Genomic DNA, 13,844 nt, shown 5'->3' with positions numbered 1-13,844 from the left:
TAATGAGTTTGCCGACCACTGCCCTAGGAAATGTATCTGTAAACATATTACTATGAGAGATGTCTGAGATTTTACTGCCTATGGTTTCTTCTAGGATGTTTATGGTTTCTCGACTTAAATTTAAGTCTTTTATACATTTTGAGTTTATTCTTGTGTATGGTATAAGTTGCATGTATCTGTCCAATACCATATATTGTAAAGACTGTCTTGACTCCATTGTATGCTCTTGCCTCCTTTGTCAAATATTAATTCAGCATAATGGCTTGGATTGATTTCTGGGGTCTCTGTTCTGTTCCATTGATCTATATGCCTGTTCTTGCACCAGTACCAGGCTGTTTTGATTATGGTGGCTTTGTAGTATAACTTGGTCTCTAGCATTGTGATTCCTCCAACTTTGTTCTTCTTTCTCAAGATTGCTATAGCTATTTGGGGTCTTTTTTGGTTCCATATAAATTTTTGGAGTATTTGTTCTAAATCTCTGAAATATGCTGTTAGTATTTTAATAGGGATTGAATTGAATCTGTAAATTTCTTTGGGTAGTATGGACGTTTTAATGATCTTGATTCAGTGATGTTGAGTCTACAAATCCATGAACACAGTATATTCTTCCACTTGTTTATATCTCCTTCTATCTCTTTTTTTCAGCGTCCTGTAATTTTCCGAATACAGGTCTTTTGGCTCCTTGGTTAAGTTTATTCCTAAGTATTTTAATTTTTTTGTTGCAGTGATAAATGGGAGTGCTTGTTTAGTTTCTCTTTCTGAGAATTCATTATTGGTGTATAAAAAAGCCATCGATTTTGGGTGTTGATTTTGTATCCTGCTACATTGCCAAATTCATTTATTAAATCTAGTAGTTTTTTGGTGGGGTTTCTAGAGTTTTCTATTTACAATATGTCATCTGCGAATAATGAGAGTTGTACTTCCGCCTTTCCGATTTAGATTCCTTTTATTTCCTCTTGTCTGATTGCTGTGGCTGGGACTTCAGTGCTATGTTGAATAAGAGTGGTGAAAGCATGTCCTAGCCAGTTTGGCTCGGTGGATAGAGCGTCGGTGTGCGGACTGAAGGGTTCCAGGTTCGATTCTGGTCAAGGGCACATGCCCTGGTTGCGGGCTTGATCCCCAGTGTGGGGTGTGCAGGAGGCAGCCCATCAATGATTGTCTCATTGTTGATGTTTCTATCTCTCTCTCCCTCTTCCTTCCTCTCTGATATCAATGAAAATATATTAAAAAAAAAAAGAGTGGTGAAAGCAGATATCCTTGATTTGTTCCTATTCTTAGGGGAAATAGTTTTAATTTTTGTCCATTGAGTATGATGTTCACTGTAGGTTTGTCATATATGGCCTTTATCATGTTGAGATATGCTCCCTCTATTCCCACTTTGCTGAGAGTTTTCATCAAAAATGGGTGTTGGATTTTGTTGTATGCTTTTTCCGCATCTATTGATGTGATCATGTGATTTTTGTCTTCCAATTTGTTTTTGTGATGTATCACGTTTATTGATTTGCAAACATTATACCAGCCTTGCATCCCTGGAATAAGTCCCACTTGGTCATGGTGTATGATCCTTTTAATATATTGCTGGATCTGATTTGCTAATATTTATTAATAACTTTTTAAAGCTTTCAATAGTTGATATTATATTTTCCCCCCTGTGTAATTTCAGTAAATTGCAATGTGTAACATCATAATGTTTTACAGACTTAGTTGTTAGTTATTAGTATTAAAGAAGTAGTTCAATTTTTGATACTATGAGACTATTGTCACTACTGGAAATTGCTTTATTTCATATTCAGCTATTAATTTTATATTTAGTGAGTATTATGAAGAGATGTAGAGCAGCTTTTAATATCTAGAAATGTTTAATGTAGTGTTAACACATCTAAAAAAAGTCCCTTTTGATTCCTTAGAGCAGCATTGAGAACGCTGTAATCAGAACCATAGGTTAATGCTTTATCAACCAAAGGATTGTGGAGTTCCCCTCAAGCTACTAAACTGCTGGGGTTCTTGTTCCAGCAATAAGAAGGGTTCAGCAATCTGGAGAAACGCTGTGTGTAGCTGAAGTAAGAATCCAGAGATGAAAGATAATTTTGAAAGACATTGGGGGTCAGAGGAGCCTAGCTAAATGAGCTAAGTTTCCTTTGTCTCAGGACCCCTTGCTTTGTATTAACACACACTAGAGGCCCGGTGCACGAAATTCGTGCATGGGTGTTTGTGTCCCTCAGCCCAGCCTGCACCCTCTCCAATCTGGGACCCCCCTGGATCGGGCCTAAACGGGCAGTCGGACATCCCTCTCACAATCCAGGACTGCTGGCTCCCAACTGCTCGCCTCCCTGCCTTCCTGATTGCCCCTAACCCCTTCTGCCTGCCAGCGTGATCACCCCCTAACCACTCCCCTGCCAGCCTGATTGATGCCTAACTGCTCCCCTGCCAGCCTGTTTGCCCCTAACTGCCCTCCCCTGCAGGCCTGGTCACCCCTAATTGCCCTCCCCTGCAGGCCTGGGTCCCCTCCAACTGCCCTTCCTTGCAGGCCTGGTCCCTCCCAACTGCCCTCCCCTGCTGGTCATCTTGTGGTGGCCATCTTGTGTCCACATGGGGGAGCCATCTTTGACCACATGGGGGCAGCCATCTTGTGTGTTGGAGTGATGGTCAATTTGCATATTACTCTTTTATTAGATAGGATTGTCCTAAGGCAAGGTGGAGATACACACTTCAAAGAGTAGGGTTTCGTACAGAAGCATTGTCAGATTGGGGAATAGCCTATGACTGTTCAGGTGTTTGGCCAGTAGGAGGCAATAACATGTAGATTAAGATGCCCTGAGCTGTCTGGCAGCAAACAGTCATCCTATTCAGGTTTTGGGGAAATGCCTTTAGCCATTCCAACAGGTGATAACATATGTGACTCAGCCCTTGTTGAGTCCCCAAGTTCCATCAACCTTTTGATGAAACTCTTGCAATTATGACATGCTGGAATTGGCTTCCAGCACTAAAGTTACAGGATAAAAATGCTACATTTTTCTGCACTGTTGATTTTACTAAAAAATTTGGGAAAACAGCATTTTTATGCTAAAACATCCTTTTGGAATAAATTCTTAGGAAAAAAAAATTTTTTTAAATTATATTTTATGGATTTTTTACAGAGAGGAAGGGAGAGGGATAGAGAGTTAGAAACATCGATGAGAGAGAATCATCGATCAGCTGCCTCCTGCACACCTCCTACTGGGGATGTGCCCGCAACCAAGGTACGTGCCCTTGACCGGAATCGAACCTGGGACCCTTCATTCCGCAGGACAACGCTCTATCTACTGAGCCAAACCGGTTTTGGCAGGAAAATTTTTTTTATTTTATTTATTTATTTATTTATTTATTTATTTATTTATTTATTTATTTAAATACAATGTGATTAGTGTCTTTTTTAAAATATTTTATTGATTTTTTACAGAGAGGAAGGAAGAGGGATAGAGAGTTAGAAACATCGATGAGAGAGAAACATCGATCAACTGCCTCTTGCACACCTCCTATTGGGGATATGCCCGCAACCAAGTTACGTGCCCTTGACCGGAATCGAACCTGGGACCTTTCAGGCACACAGGCTGACGCTCTATCCACTGAGCCAAACCGGTTTTGGCAGGAAAATTTTTATTTATTTATTGATTTTTTACAGAAAGGAATGGAGAGGGACAGAGTTAGAAACATCGATGAGAGAGAAACATCGATCAGCTGCCTCCTGCACAACCCATACTGCGGATATGCCCGCAACCAAGGTACATGCCCTTGACTGGAATCGAACCTGGGACCTCTCAGTCCCCAGGCCGACGCTCTATCCACTGAGCCAAACCGGTTAGGGCTCTTAGGAAATTTTAAAACAGGAATTTTTAACAAAGTAAACTCCCTGCTTTTTTATTTGGGTATCTTTAGTCCATTCTACTTCCTTGCTGAAGAGGAGGCACTTGCAGATGTACTATGTTAATGGAGAGAAAAGAGACAGTATTATAGGGCCACCAAGATTAACTGACAAATTTTAGAGTGTTTTCAGTCTTACAATTTATATTCCAGCAGTCAAAATTAAGAGTCAGCTTTTTTTTTTTCTTTTTTTTTTTTTTTATATTTTATTGATATTTTACAGAGAGGAAGGGAGAGGGATAGAGAGCTAGAAACATCGATGAGAGAGAAACATCGATCAGCTGCCTCCTGCACACCCCCTACTGGGGATGTGCCCGCAACCAAGGTACATGCCCTTGACTGGGATCGAACCCGGGACCCTTCAGTCTGCAGGCCGACGCTCTATCCACTGAGCCAAACCGGTTTTGGCAAGAGTCAGCTTTTCACAAAAGAGATATTTAGTCATACTAGATAGTATTTCTTTTATTTTTTCAACTAGAGGTCTGGTGCACGAAATTCTGGCCAGTGATCAGGGCTGATCTTAGGGGCGATCGGTGGGGAGAGGGCCCTGCTGACACCCGCCTTAGCTGGCCTCGGGCCTGTGGGCTGGGGACAGCTCCTGCATTGTGTGTCTGCCCCCTGGTGGTCAGTGCATGTCACAGCAATCGGTTGTTTCACCAGTTCTGCCATTCTATTTGCATATTAGGCTTTTATTATATAGGATTACTGTTTACAGTCAGTACTCTTTTTTTTTTTTTTTTTTTTTTTTTTTTTTTTTTTTTTAAATATATTTTATTGATTTTTTACAGAGAGGAAGGAAGAGTGATAGATAGTCAGAAACATCGATGAGAGAGAAACATCGACCAGCTGCCTCCTGCACACCTCCCACTGGGGATGTGCCCGCAACCAAGTTACATGCCCTTGACCGGAATCGAACCTGGGACCTTTCAGTCCGCAGGCTGACGCTCTATCCACTGAGCCAAACCGGTTTTGGCAGTACTCTTTTTTTAAAAAAATATATTTTATTGTTTTTTTACGGAGAGGAGAGGAGAGGGATAGAGAGTTAGAAACATCGATGAGAGAGAAGCATCGATCAGCTGCCTCCTGCACACCCCCTACTGGGGATGTGCCCGCAACCAAGGTACATGCCCTTGACCAGAATCGAACCTGAGACCTTTCAGTCTGCAGGGCGCCGCTCTATCCACTGAGCAAAACCGGCTAGGGCGTCAGTACTCTTTTGTATTAGTTTCAGGTATACAGTGTAGTGGTTAGACCTTTGGTCGGCAAACTGGCTCGCGAGCCACATGCGGCTCTTTGGCCCCTTGAGTGTGGCTCTTCCACAAAATACCACGGCCTGGGCAAAGTCTATTTTGAAGAAGTGGCGTTAGAAGAAGTTTAAGTTTAAAAAATTTGGCTCTCAAAAGAAATTGCAATCATTGTACTGTTGATATTTGGCTCTGTTGAATGAGTTTGCCCACCACTGGGTTAGACAGTCATATACTTTACAAAGTCTTCCCACTGTATTTCCTGTACTCACCTGGCAACATACCTCCTAGATAATAAAAGGCTAATATTCAAATTGTCCCCTCAACCGGGAGTTTGACCAGGGGAAAGACTCCCGTATACGGCCCCTCCGCCCCGCTGGCCCCACTCTCAATTGGCCCCCCCACCCCAATTGGGTGGGGCCAAGCAGCCAACCACTCACGGCCCCTCCCCTGGCCGGCCCTGCTCCGGTCAGCCCCACCTGTGTATGAATTTGTGTACTGGGCCTCTAGTAGTTAAAATATCACTAGAGGCCTGATGCACGAAATTCATGCAAGAGTAGGCCTTCCTTTCCCCGGCTGCCGTCACCAGCTTCCCTCCGGGACCCAGGATTCCCTCCGGCCGCTGGCATCCGGGACCCGGACTTCCTTTGCAGAGGGAGGCCCTGCCCACCTGCTGCAGCCTGTTGGTAAGTGTTCTGGGCCTCCCTCTGAGGGGCGATGGCTGGGCCCCCGACCAATCGCATCGCACCTGTGTTGGCTGGCCTGGCACCAGTGGATGTCATAGTGTGGTCCTGGATGGTCATCCGGATGGTCATCCCGCTGTTCGGCTCTTCAGTCAATTTATATATTACACTTTTATTATATAGGATTGACTATATTCCCTATGCTGTACTTTCCATCCTGTGACTATTTTGTAAGTACCAATTTGTACTTCTTAATCCCTTTACTTTTCCACCAAGTCTTTCAACTCCTATCTACTCTGGCAACCATGAGTCTGTCCTCTAGCTATAAGTCTGTTTCAGTTTTGTTTGTTTGTTTGTTTATTTTGGTCATTAGATTCCACAATTAAGTGAAATATGGTATTTTTTTTCTCTTGACTGACTTACTTCACTTAGCATAATACACTTTAGGCCAGTGGTCAGCAAACTCATTAGTCAACAGAGCCAAATATCAACAGTACAACGATTGAAATTTCTTTTGAGAGCCAAATTTTTTATATTATTTTTATTTTTAAAAAAATATATTTTATTGATTTTTTACAGAGAGGAAGGGAGAGGGATAGAGAGTTAGAAACATCGATGAGAGAGAAACATCGATCAGCTGCCTCTTGCACACCCCCTACTGGGGATGTGCCCGCAACCAAGGTACATGCCCTTGACCGGAATCGAACCTGGGACCTTTCAGTCCGCAGGCCGACGCTCTATCCACTGAGCCAAACCGGTCAGGGTGAGAGCCAAATTTTTTAAACTTAAACTTCTTCTAACGCCACTTCTTCAAAATAGACTTGCCCAGGCCGTGGTATTTTGTGGAAGAGCCACACTCAAGGGGCCAAAGAGCCACATGTGGCTCGCGAGCTGCGGTTTGCCGACCACAGCTCTAGGCCCACCACGAATATTTTTGTGGCCCAGCCAATAGAATGGTATGTAAGAAGCGTTTTAATAAAACTTTCATAACTTAATTTTTACAATATCCTGTTATACATAATTATTAATAACAAACTACAGAGTTCGCCAATGACTGATTATTATAATTGTGCTGAATTTATTTCCCTTATGTGCCTTACCATTTCTCTCCACTAATACTAGTAGCGAATATTTTAGCAGCCAATTGCCACATCATTAGTCTTTTTTTTTTTTTTTAAATATATTTTATTGATTTTTTTACAGAGAGGAAGGAAGAGGGATAGACAGTCAGAAACATCGATGAGAGAGAAACATCGATCAGCTGCCTCCTGCACACCTCCTACTGGGGATGTGCCCGCAACCAAGTTACATGCCCTTGACTGGAATCGAACCTGGGACCCTTCAGTCCGCAGGCTGACGCTCTATCCACCAAGCCAAACCGGTTTTGGCAACACATCATTAGTCTTGTACTGACTTGTTTGGTGTGTGTAACAGCAAATATTTCGCTTTCGGAGAACAAGAAAAATAGGTTTATTTGCATTACACTTATTTATGCAGTTATTCAGTGTCTGGTAACTTAATGTTCAAGAAAATATATTAATTTTTATTAAAATGGTCTATTTCATGTTAACGATTACTCATTTATTTCAGCTCTTTGTATTCAGCATGTCTCTTGAAGTAAACCTACATTTCTATGAAAATTGAAGATTGTGGTTTTTTTTGTGGCCACATATACTTAAACCTTGTTTATTTGACCTGTGTTAGCCTTTGAGTTTGACATGCTTGCTCTAGGTCCATCCATGCTGTCACACATGGTAAGATTTCATTCTTTTTTATGCCAAGTAATATTCCATTGTAATATGTACCATAACTTTTTTTTTTAGTTTATTTTTTATTGTTGACAGTAGTACAGTGTCCCCAATTTTCCCCACACTGCCCCACTCCATCCAGCCCCTGTCCTGCCCCAGGCCATCATAACACTATTGTCTGTGTCCATGGGCATATATGCATATGAGTTCTTTGTTTAATATCTTCCTGTCTCCCCCACTCCTTCCCCTCTGAGATCTGTCAGTCTGTTCCATGCATCCATGCCTATGGACCTGTTTTGTTCGTATTTCTGTTGTGTCAGTTGTTAATTTTCCTCTTTCATTCCTGATTTTATTTACTTGTGTCCTCTATATTTTCTTGATGAGTCTGGTTACAAGTTTATAAATCTTGTTTATCTTTTCAAAGAATCCGCTCTTGATTTCATTAATGTTTTGTATTTTTTTAGTCTATTTTGTTTATATTTGCTCTGGTTTTTATTATTTTGTTCCTTCTTCTCATCTTGGGCTTAGTTTGGTGTTCTTTTTCTTTTTCATTTAGGTGTAAGGTTAGATGGTTCATTTTATTTTTATTTTTTTTATTGTTTAAAGTATTTTATATATTAGTACATATATCTCCTTTTTTCCCCCCATTGACCTTCCCCCAGCCTCCCCTACCCCCTGTCGCATTAGATGGTTCATTTTAGTGTTTTGTTGTTTCTTGAGGTAGGCCTGCATTGCTATTACTTTTCCTCTTAGGATTGCTTTCTCTGTGTCCCATAGATTTTGGGTTGTTATATTTTTATTTTCATTTGTCTCAGGGTATATCTTGCTTTCTTCCTGATCTCATTGTTAGTAACGTTATTTAGTTTACATGTGTTTGTGTGTTTTTCAGGTTTATTTTCCTAGAAATCAATTTCTCGTTTCATACCATTGTGGTCAGAGAAGATGCTTGATATGATTTCAGTTTTTTCAAGTTTATTGAGACTTGGTTTGTGGTCTAATATGTGGTCTATCCTGGAAAGTGTTCCATGTACATTTGAAAAATGAATATTCTGCTTTGGATGAAATGCTCTGAAGATAATTAAATTTATATGATCCAGTGTGTCCTCTAAGGCCGCTGTGTCCTTGTTGATTTTCTGTTTGGCAGATCTACCCATTGATGTTAATGGGGTATTAAAATCTGCTACTATGACTGTGTTAATGTCAATTTCTCCCTTTAGGTTCATCAATATTTGCTTTACATATATAGGTGCTACTATATTGAGTGCATAAATGTTTACAAGGTTTATATTCTCTAGTTGGAATGATACCTTTATCTTAGAAATGTCCTTCATTGTCTCTTATTATTATTGTTGCCTCTGTTTTAAAGTCTATTTTGTCTGATATAAGTATTGCTACCCTAGCTTTCTTTAAATTTATTTTCATTTGCATGAAATACCTTGTTTTTTTATCCCTTTACTTTTCAACTGTGTGTGTCTTTTCTTCTAGGCGGGCCTCTTGTACACCATTTTGCTTATTTATTTTGTAAAATTTTCTTTATTTTTTAATATTTACCTTTTTTGCTTTTTTGTTTTTAGTCTTATTTTATTCATTCAGCTACCCTATATCTTATTTTTTCATTGGAGCACTTAACCCACTTACTTTTTAAAAAATTTTATTGTTTAAGGTATTACAAATAGTAGTACTTATGTCTCTTTTTTCCCCCCACTGACCTCCCCCCTTAACCCATTTACTTTTAAAGTGATTATTGATAGGTACATAATTATTGCCATTTTATTATTATTTGTGTTTGCTTTTTTAAAAATATATTTTTATTGATTTCAGAGAGGAAGGGAGAAGGAGAGAGAGATAGAAACATCAATGATGAGAGAGTATCATTGATCAGCTGCCTCCTGCACACCCCCTGCTGGGGATCAAGCCCACAACCCGGGCATGTGCCCTTGACTGGAATCAAACCTGGGACCCTTCAGTCCACAGGCCAATGCTGTATCTACTGAGCCAAATCAGCCAGGGCTGCTTTTTTTAAAATCTCACCTGAGGATAATTTTTCCATTGATTTCTAGTGAGAGTGGAAGGGGCAGGAGGAGAGAGAGAGAAACACTGATGTGAGAGAGACACATCGATTGGTTGCCTCCTGAACGCAGCCCTACTGGTGCTGGGAACCTGCAAACGAGATATTTGAACCTGTGACCGTTTGGTCCACGGAATGATGGAATGATGCTCTAACCAGGAGCACATAGCCAGGGCTATGTTTACGTTTTTTCATTCTTCATCTTTTTTTCTTTTTTTTTAAAATATATTTTATTGATATTTTTACAGAGAGGAAGGGAGAGGGATAGAGAGCTAGAAACATCGATGAGAGAGAAACATCGATCAGCTGCCTCCTGCACACCTCCCACTGGGGATGTGCCCGCAACCAAGGTACATGCCCTTGACCGGAATCGAACCCGGGACCCTTCAGTCCGCAGGCCGACGCTCTATCCACTGAGCCAAACTGGTTTTGGCTTTCATTCTTCAGCTTTAAGAAGTTTCTTTTACATTTTATGTAATACTGGTTTGGTGGTGATGGCCTCCTTTAGCTTTTTGTCTGTGAATTTATTTTTATTCATTTTTTCTTCCATTTTAAATAATAGCCTTGCTGGGTAGAATAGTCTTTGTTGTAGGGCCTTGCTTTTCATCACTTTGAATATTTCTTGCCAAACTCTTCTGGTCTGAAATGTTTCTGATGACATATCAGCTGATAGTCTTATGGGAACTCCGTTGTAGATAACTGTCTTTCTGTTGCTACATTAAAAAAAATATTTTTAATTGATTTCAGAGAGAAAGGGAAAGAGAGCGAGAGAAACGTCAACTATGAGAGAGAATCATTGATTGGCTGCCTCCCACTGGGGATCGAGCCTGAAACCTGGGCATGTTGCCCTTACTGGGATTCGAACCGTGACTTCCTGGTTCATGGGTCATTGCTCAACTACTGAGCAATACTGGCCAGGCTGTTGCTGCTTTTAAGATTCTCTCATTGTCTTTAACATTTAGTATTTTAATTGTGATGTGTCTTGGTGTAGCCCTCTTGTTTGGGACTGTATTTGCTTTCTGGACTCTGCACCTTTTTCCTTTGCCAGGTTAGAGAAGTTGTCAGTCATTATTTCTTCAAATAGGTTCTCAATCCCTAGCTGTTTCTCTTCTTCTGTTACCCCTATGACATGGATGTTGTTATGCTTGATGTTGTCCCAGAAGTTCTTTTTTTAAAAAACTGATCTTAGAGAAGAAAGGGGGAGCGTGGGGGAGAGAGAGAGAGAGAGAGAGAGAGAGAGAGAGAGAGAGAGAGAGAGAGAGAGGTGAGAGAGAGAGGTGAGAGAGAGAGGTGTGAGAGAGAGAGGTGAGAGAGAGAGGTGAGAGAGAAACATCGATCAGTTGCCTAGGTATGTGTGCTGACTAGGAATCAAACCTGTAACCTTGCAGTGTATGGACCATGCTCCAACCAACTAAGCCACACCGGCCAGGCTACCAGAGGTCCTTTAAACCCGCGGTCGCCAACCAGTGGTCCGCGGTGATCTGTGAGGTCCAAAAGGTTGGTGACTGCTGGTTTAAGGAAACCCTTGGAGCAGCAGTCGCCAACCAGTGGTCCGTGAGGTCTGAAAGGTTGGCAACTGCTGTTTTAAACTATACTTATTTTTTGGAAAAAAAAAACCACCACAACAAAAAAACACAAAAAACATCTTTTTCTTTTTACTGCTCTGATTCGTGTTTTCTGCTAATTTGTCTTCTAAACTGCTGATTCAAATCTCAGCTTCATCTAACCTGGTGCTGATTCCTTCTAGTGTATTCTTCATTTCAGACTAGTTCTTTCTTACAGTTTTTATGTTCTTTATTTTGCTTACTGTCTCTTTGGGTAAGTTCTCACTGAGTTTACTCATTCTCCCTTAGGTTCCTTAAGCATCCTTGTAACCATTGGTTTGAACTCTGGTAGGTTGCTTCTCTTCATTTTATTTAACTTTTTCTCCAGATTTCTGCTGTTCTTTCATTTGGGGAACGTTTATTTGTCTCCCCATTTTGACTGCCTGTCTGCATTTAGATCTGTCTCCCAGTTTTGATATGGTTGCCTTATGTAGTAGCTGTTTTGTGGGGCTCATTAGTGCAGTTTTTTTTTATCACCTGAACTAGGTGATCCAGGAATGTCTCCTGTGTGGGTTTGTGAGCCCTTTTGTTGTAATTGAGTCTTATTTTATTTTTAAAAATGTTTATTGATTTTTTAATTTTTTTTTTAGAGAGAGGAAGAAGGAGAGAAAGAAACATTGATGTGAGAGAAAAGCATCAATCAGTTGCCTCCTGTATGCATCCTGACCAGGGATTGAACTGTGTAACCTGGCTATGTGCCCTGACCAAAAATCAAACCCTCCACACCTTGGTGTATAGGACAGTGCTCCAAACAAATGAGCCCCACCTTCCAGGGCTGTAGTTGAGTCTTTTTTTTTTTTTTTTTTTAAAATATATTTTATTGATTTTTTACAGAGAGGAAGGGAGAGGGATAGAGAGTTAGAAACATCGATGAGAGAGAAACATCGATCAGCCGCCTCCTGCACACCTCCTACTGGGGATGTGCCCGCCGCCAAGGTACATGCCCTTGACCAGAATCGAACCTGGGACTTTTCAGTCCGCAGGCCAACGCTCTATCCACTGAGCCAAACCGGTTAGGGCTGTAGTTGAGTCTTTTAAAAACACATTTTTTACTAGTGTCCCAATCCGTGCACAATGAAAGGAAATTAATTAGAAGAAATACTTTAATAGCGCTATTTGCTTTTTCTCTATAATAGAAGTGTCAACCAAAATCACGATCAACAATGGCAGATTGAAACACACGTGTGTGATTGGCGTCAGCGAGAGCTTTATATGTATCACACATGTGTGAGTCAACTTACTTAGCCTTTTATAGATACAGAATAAACTTGCTTAATTAGACCTGCTTTCTGATTTAGCTAAACTTTTTCCAGCTTGGTAGAAAGCACCCCAACTTCTTTCTCAGGTAATTGTCAGCAACACAGCAGTAAATATCAACACAAAGCAGATTATTATTGTAGATCACACAGGGATAACAAAGGGTAAAATATTTAACTGTAGCTGTGTTTGACTAAATTCTGCGCAGTGAGAAAACCTGAAGTCATTTTCAAGGTCCACCATTTCTTTTCATTTGGGTCAAGTTTCTAAGCTTCCTAAATCTCCGTTTTCTGGCTAATGAAAAGAAAATGGGAATCTACCGAGTCTCCTATCTACCTACTCCAGGACTTCTGTGAGGATCAAATGAGATGAGGCATGTGAAAACGCTTCACAAACATTAGGTTAAATTATAAAAATGTTTGCACCTGGCTATAAAGCAAGTTGGGTTCCTGGGCTGAAGAAACTTCAAGGAGGCTAGTAGCTAGGGAGAGGAAGCCGGGCGTTGCTATGTGATGTCATTCCCTGGCACCCACAGCGACTGTGGGTGGGCTGGCCTGGCTGGGCTGTGGGCCGCATTTTGCGCCATGGGGTCCTGGCAGCGTTGGCTGTGATTTGGTGGGGTGTTGCTCTGGGGTGGTGTCCCACTTGGGGGAAGCCAAGTGTTGGTTTGTTGGCGCCAGGTCCATGGTGCCATTTATTTTTAAATGGCCAGTGTGCGTCATGGCAGCTCCTGTGTTGAGTGTCTGCCCTCTGGTGGTCAGTGCGTGTCATAGCTACTGGTCGGACAGACGGACACTTAACGTTTTATATATATAGATTGTTGATAGTATTACAGATATCTCCCATTTTCCCCTCCTTTACCCCCCTCCTCCTAGCCCTTATCCCTCCTCCCCCACACCCCCACCCCCACCCCCAGGTATTGCCTGTGTCCATGAGCTATGCATGTAAGCTATATAAGTTCTTTGGTTTATCTCTTGTCCTCCCTCCAACCCCACACTGAGGTATGTCAGTTTGTTCCATGCCTCCCTGCTTCGGGTCTTATTTTGTTGGTCAATTCTTTTTGTTCATTAGATTCCACTTATTTATTCTCAATAAGTAAGTGAGATCATGGGATATTTGTCTTTTTCAGATTGACTTATTTCACATAGCCTAATAATCCACTTCCTCTGCCACCATTTTTAATCTCTGTAGTTGAGTCTTTTATTATTTAAAAATATTTTTATTGATTTCAGAGAGGAAGGGAGAGAGAAATAGAAACATCAATGATGAGAGAGAATCATTGATCAGCTGCCTCCTGCATGCTTCACACTGGGGATCAAGCTTGCAACCTGGGCATGTGC

General features: G+C 41.2%; 1 protein-coding gene across 3 annotated transcripts in view; it reads left to right on the top strand.

The window, feature by feature from the left end:
* The window catches only part of UBE2V2 (ubiquitin conjugating enzyme E2 V2), a 71,549-nt gene that overhangs the window by 15,867 nt on the left and 41,838 nt on the right, over positions 1-13,844 (top strand). Inside the window, exon 1 of one of the 3 annotated variants that reach the window (XM_080647096.1) lies at positions 5,711-5,830. The exons of the other annotated variants lie outside the window; for them this stretch is intronic. The gene's annotated coding sequence lies outside the window, so the exon portion shown is untranslated. Of the gene's footprint in view, positions 1-5,710; positions 5,831-13,844 lie in introns of those variants that run through there. 3 annotated transcript variants of the gene reach the window in all.

This window comes from Plecotus auritus (assembly GCF_963455305.1).
Source record: "Plecotus auritus genome assembly, chromosome: 11".
Taxonomy (NCBI): domain Eukaryota; kingdom Metazoa; phylum Chordata; class Mammalia; order Chiroptera; family Vespertilionidae; genus Plecotus; species Plecotus auritus.
The sequence above is the reverse complement of the archived record's forward strand: the minus strand, read 5'-3'. Positions and strand labels throughout refer to the sequence as shown.